This window comes from Callospermophilus lateralis, unplaced genomic scaffold (genome assembly GCF_048772815.1).
Source record: "Callospermophilus lateralis isolate mCalLat2 unplaced genomic scaffold, mCalLat2.hap1 Scaffold_1098, whole genome shotgun sequence".
NCBI lineage: Eukaryota > Metazoa > Chordata > Mammalia > Rodentia > Sciuridae > Callospermophilus > Callospermophilus lateralis.
This window is the reverse complement of record NW_027511223.1, coordinates 462620-467848: the sequence shown is the minus strand read 5'-3', so window position 1 is coordinate 467848 and position 5229 is coordinate 462620. Positions and strand designations below refer to the sequence as shown.

Here is a 5229-nt window from a genome sequence, read left to right as displayed (position 1 = left end):
GGCAGTTAAAAAAAAAAAAACTTTTGTATTGAGCAATGAACTTTTCTGTGCTTTCTTTTTTATGATTCTTTTGATAATGAATTCCTTTAGACTTGTCATTGGCCCATTTGCCTTTTTTTTGAAACAAAATCTTGCTGTTGCTCATGCTGGTCTTGAATTTGTGATCCACATCCTCCTGAGTAGCTGGGGTCACAGGTGTGTGCTATGTGTCCAGCTCATTTGCATTTTATATTTCCTTCTAGCATATATTTCTCTGGGATGCATTCTTTATGTCATCTAAGCTCTTTTATATGTTAACATACAACAGTTTATTATCTTACCTTATAATATTTTTATTTCATAAGGTCAGTTGTTAAGTACTTCCTGTATTCATAATTTTAGTAATGGAGTCTTCTACTTTTTTCTTAATAAGGATTTATTTTTTTCTGTTACCTGTCTCTAAGAAAATACTTTGGTATACATGCTATTCTTTTTTTTTTTTTTTTTTTTTTTTTAGTTCTCATTAACACAAATATTTATTGATACCATTTATACAGTAAATTAGGTTGAATGCAAAGTTTTAGGTAGCCTAAATTCACCATTTTCTTGTGCACAAAGGTACTCTCTCATTTACAAATGGGCATTTCTCTTTGGCATCCATTAGGTATTTGCCCAGATATTGGCCTTTGTCAAATATTTAAAAATCAACCAAGGTTCTATTAAACAAAACTAAAAGTGATTCCATGTAGAGTGATTGTATGATTACCAAACACATCAGATGTTAAATGTCATTAAAGTGCTGCTTGATCTTCTCTGTCGGTTTGTGCTAATAAGACAGAGAGGGCTGGGATTTTATAAATCCCAAGAGTCTTATCTGAACAGTCTGCATATAAAAGTTGTTTATTAGCTTGGTGAAGGGGTATCCATGAAGCCGTGGACCTCTGCATTCTTGTCTTTGCTGGTCAATAACAGCCATCTTTCCAACTGTCATCTTTCATGCTACCATAGGTTTTAGGAGCTGGCAAGGATCTGCGAACAGGCTGTGCAAGTTTGCTGCGAGGCACTGGTATACCCCCAGCAGAAGGGGCACTGGGTCTGGGCAGTCCACTTCTCATTGCCGTTGTCCCTGCAGGTCTGGTTAAAGTAGTGCTGTTGATATTGCTGGGAGGATTTGCTGGAACTGTATTTTGAACCATAGGAGGCCCAGGTGAGGAGGTGGTTTGTGTGAACTGTGTTGTTTCTTGGCTACCAGGAGAACCATAGTTACTAAATGCTTTCACTGGTTGTCGAAGAGCCAAAGGAGATGGTGCTGCAGGGGAGCGGAATTTGCCTGGAGAAGGTATGGCTGAAGCCTGAGGTTGCATGCGAGGTATTCCTCCATTTGGCACTTGAAAATTTGAGTCACTTCTGCTGCTTTTCACTGAGTCAACTTGTGTATTAGATGTTCGGGACAGGTTTGGAAGACTGCGCCTTAGTTTTTCTTCATTTTTAACATTGCTTGTCTGTAAATCTGTGGGATGGCCTTGAAGTGAAAGGCGCGGCTGCTGTAAGGGGCTAATCATAGGCTGTGGGGACACTCTACTATATTCTATTCCCCGAGCAGGAGATCGTGAACGAGGTGAATTTCTGGGTGACTGCTTAGGTGATGGTCGAGGTGAATTGCGTGGTGATGGTGAAAACCTGTTAACAGCAGGGTATACTGCATCTAAACTTTGTGCATCAAGTTCCTGATCACTAAAAGTACCCCGTCTTGTAGAATTGCAAGATGAACCAGAACTGCGCCGAGAAGTGGTGGGTGCATATTCCTGCCGGAGACTTTCTTCCTGTATCCGGGCTAGAATCTTCACATCAGTTACATCATTTAACTTATAATTGGATCCAATTGAATCTTCATCTAATTCTGAAGCACTTAACTCACTATCTATAGAGGATTGAGGACTGAGCGGAGGATTTCTGTCTGATGAACTTTTGAAGTTACCTGAATTTCCAGGAAGTATAAGTTGTTTGACTGTAGGAAGTCGCACAGGGGTTGAGGATGGAGAATTGAAGCCACTGCTGTATGGGCTACTGGCATTTGGACTGTAAGGACTTGAGTAACTCATAGAGTTGAAAGGATTATTATATAAGTTCTGTCTCTTGAGAGCTGACATAGTTTGATCAAGTTTGTGGATAAGAGACTTTTTAGCACATTCAACATCAGGACTTGGGTAATCCAAAACTTGCCTGCACCATACTAATGGACTAACCGATTTCTGCATTGGTGTAAGTTTTTTCTGGTGATGAATACAGCCAGCTCTCCTCCTCCTCCTCCCAGCCTGACAGGCGCTCCAGTTCGTCGGGCCGCAGCGGCTCCACCTCCTCCAGCAAGCCGCCCTCGCCAGATGCCAGCAAGGAGGTCGCGACCCGCAGCTCCTCACTACTCGTCCGTTTCCGGCCCCGCTGCCCGACTTGGCGCTGAGGCCCAAAGGGAAGCCCCGAGGGGACGCCGAGCCAGAGGAGGGAGTGTTCACGCCGGCCCGAACCGGGCTGCCGGGCCCAAGGGGGCCTGCGCTCTGCACGGCCCCCGAGCGGCTCCTCAGCTGCTTGTTCTGCTTCTCCAGCTCTTCACCAGCTCCTGCAGCTTCCGCACCTCCTGGTCCGCGTTCACGTTGGAGTTAACGTCCTCCATCCCGACCCCGCCGCCGGCCACCCGCTCGGACTCATAGCCACAGGGAACCGGCCGGAGGAAAGAGGCGTCGCCACCGCTGCCGCCGCTCACTCTAGCCGAGGCGCCGGCATAGAGCAGGGACAGGCCCCACCGCCAGGGTCCCCCCAGCTCGGGTTCCGAAGCGCCGCTGGCCCCAGCCGAGCCGCCTCATCTGCGCCGGCTCCGGGATTGGGGGAGGCGGCGCCAATATCCGGCCTCTGCCGCCATCTTCCCTCCGTCCCTCTGCCCCCCGCAGTCGGGCTCTGTCGGTGACCTCAGAGCGTCGGGGGTGGACGTGTCCGCCAGCTGGCGCTGAAAGGCATGCTATTCTTTTCACTGTCTGTTTTCTCTTGTTTCCAGTTAAACATAAATCCCTTCTTTCTTCTGCTTGCCTTCATTCTAGTTTGCTGTTGTATTTCCAGTTTTAAGGTATCAATTGAGATTATTTATGAAGTTTACCGTCATAAATTTTTCTTTAAGCACTGCTTTAATTTTATCTCATATATTTGAATATGACACCTTTTATTTTTTCTTCAGATTATTTTCCAAATTCTTTGGAATTTCATCTTTGACTTTTGATTATTAAGGAGTACCTGGATGAATTAGCATATACTTGTAAATTCATTCTGTTATTTACTTCTAGTTCTTTTTCTACTGTATTCAGAAAACACTGCTTGGATGATCTCAATTCTTATTTTCTTCTTCCATTTTGCTTTTATTTTATCTTTCCTATTGTTTGAGAAGTTGCCTAGATACTTCTTACATAAGATCTGAGATGTGCAGTTTTGAAGTTCTGATCTCATGTTATTATACAGGAGCCTTGATGATGTAATGGTAGTAGGGGGAAGGGGTGGCTGCCAGGACCTGATGACTGAGTCCTAGAAACCTGCAAGAGGCACTGGGAAATCAAGAAAGACACCCATACACTTATATAGAGAAAGCTGGGACCAGGTGGGACACTAAATTCTGATGGAGGAACACTGACTCAGGGCTAGCTCAGTATGGTTATTATATAGGGTCCCACAATCAGGAAGATAGTGTACACTGTTTTTTTGTTTGTGCACTAAAAAATGACACTAGAAACATTTTTGTATCTGTTCTACTGTTGCAGTGCTAGGAACATTCTTTTATTTTCCTGCTGTACCATGGAAGACCATAGTCCAGAGTTTCTGTAAAGCAGGCAGGCTTGAAGTTGGCAGTGCTTGCAAGACATTGTGGTTATCTTGTTATGATCAGAATTCTTTATACCTTGGAGCTGATGTCTGGGCCCAAGGTCAAGACTGTTGTTGTTCTGTACCTTTGCACAGAACTTCCTCATGCAGGGCTTTACCATACCTCCTGGGCACTCTCATCCTGCAACTTTGCACAGAATGTTCCCAGGGCAAAGTGGAGCCACAGCTCTGAGGCAGTCAAAGACCATGATCCAAGTGCTGTGCTGTTTCCCCTATGCCTTAGCCAAGACAGCACTGGTACTTCCATTCCCTGTCCTTGAAGTGTAGAGGTGGGTATTTCTCTTCATCCAAGATCTGTTATGCTGTGTTTAAAAATCACAGATGGTAATGGTCTTTAGGGTTTATTCTAAGGCTCTGGCAAAGTATTTTCACTTTAGAGAATACCTTATTATGAATTAGAGAAATATTCAGGGAATATTTCAAATGGCTAATTTTGCCTTCTCCCAGCTAGAAACAAGAGTTTTTGTTGTTACTTAGCTTTTTTTTTTTCCTTTTAATATTCACTATGAGAATCAAGTAAGGGTCCATCAGATAAAACTAACAAAAGTTGGCAGTAAAGAAAGAAAATTACAAGTATAATGAAAGTCAAACACATACACACAAGTTTAATAATACAGAATAAACATCTGAAGTAGACTCAAATATACCAGAGATTTTTTAATTATCAAACTAAAATCTTAAAAAATGTCCATGTTCAATATGCAAAGGGCTTTAATGGAAAAATGGATGGAATGCAAGAACAGACTTGTAATATGAGCAGAGTGATGGAAACAGCAGGAAATAATCAAAACTAATGCTAAAAGTCAGAAACATTTCATTAGAAATTAAGAATGTATTGGAAGGGCTCCTTGCTTAAGGAAGTATAAATATAAACTTCTAAAACTGGAATGCAAAGAGAAAACAAATGAAACACAGAACAAAACATCTACGAATTGTGAAACCATTAAAAAATAAATATGCATAATGAGAATGTCAAAAATAAAAGAAAGGAAGAAAAAAAAAACCTTTGAAGCAATAATGATTGAGAGTTCCCCCAAATTAATGATAGATGCCAAACCAAAAACCAAGGAACTCAGAGAACATGGAGCAGTATAAATACAAAACAAATATGCTTGATTATAACATTTTCAAATTATCATGAACTGAAGGAAACACAAAACACAGAGAAAAGTTTAAAAAATGTTGGAGGAATAGATAAACATTTTACCTATAGAGGAACCAGTATATACATAACAACAAACTTCTCTTTAGAAATCATTCAAATAAGAAGAGAGTGCAAAAAATATTTAAAATGATGCAGGAAAAAACAAAAGGGTAGAATCCAGTATCTAA

The 5229-nt window shown here is 41.8% G+C and overlaps 1 pseudogene; it reads right to left on the bottom strand.

The window, feature by feature from the left end:
* Positions 1 to 499: 499 nt before the first annotated feature.
* On the bottom strand, positions 500 to 2647 carry LOC143382077 (SLAIN motif-containing protein 2 pseudogene; annotated as a pseudogene).
* Positions 2648 to 5229: the final 2582 nt, after the last annotated feature.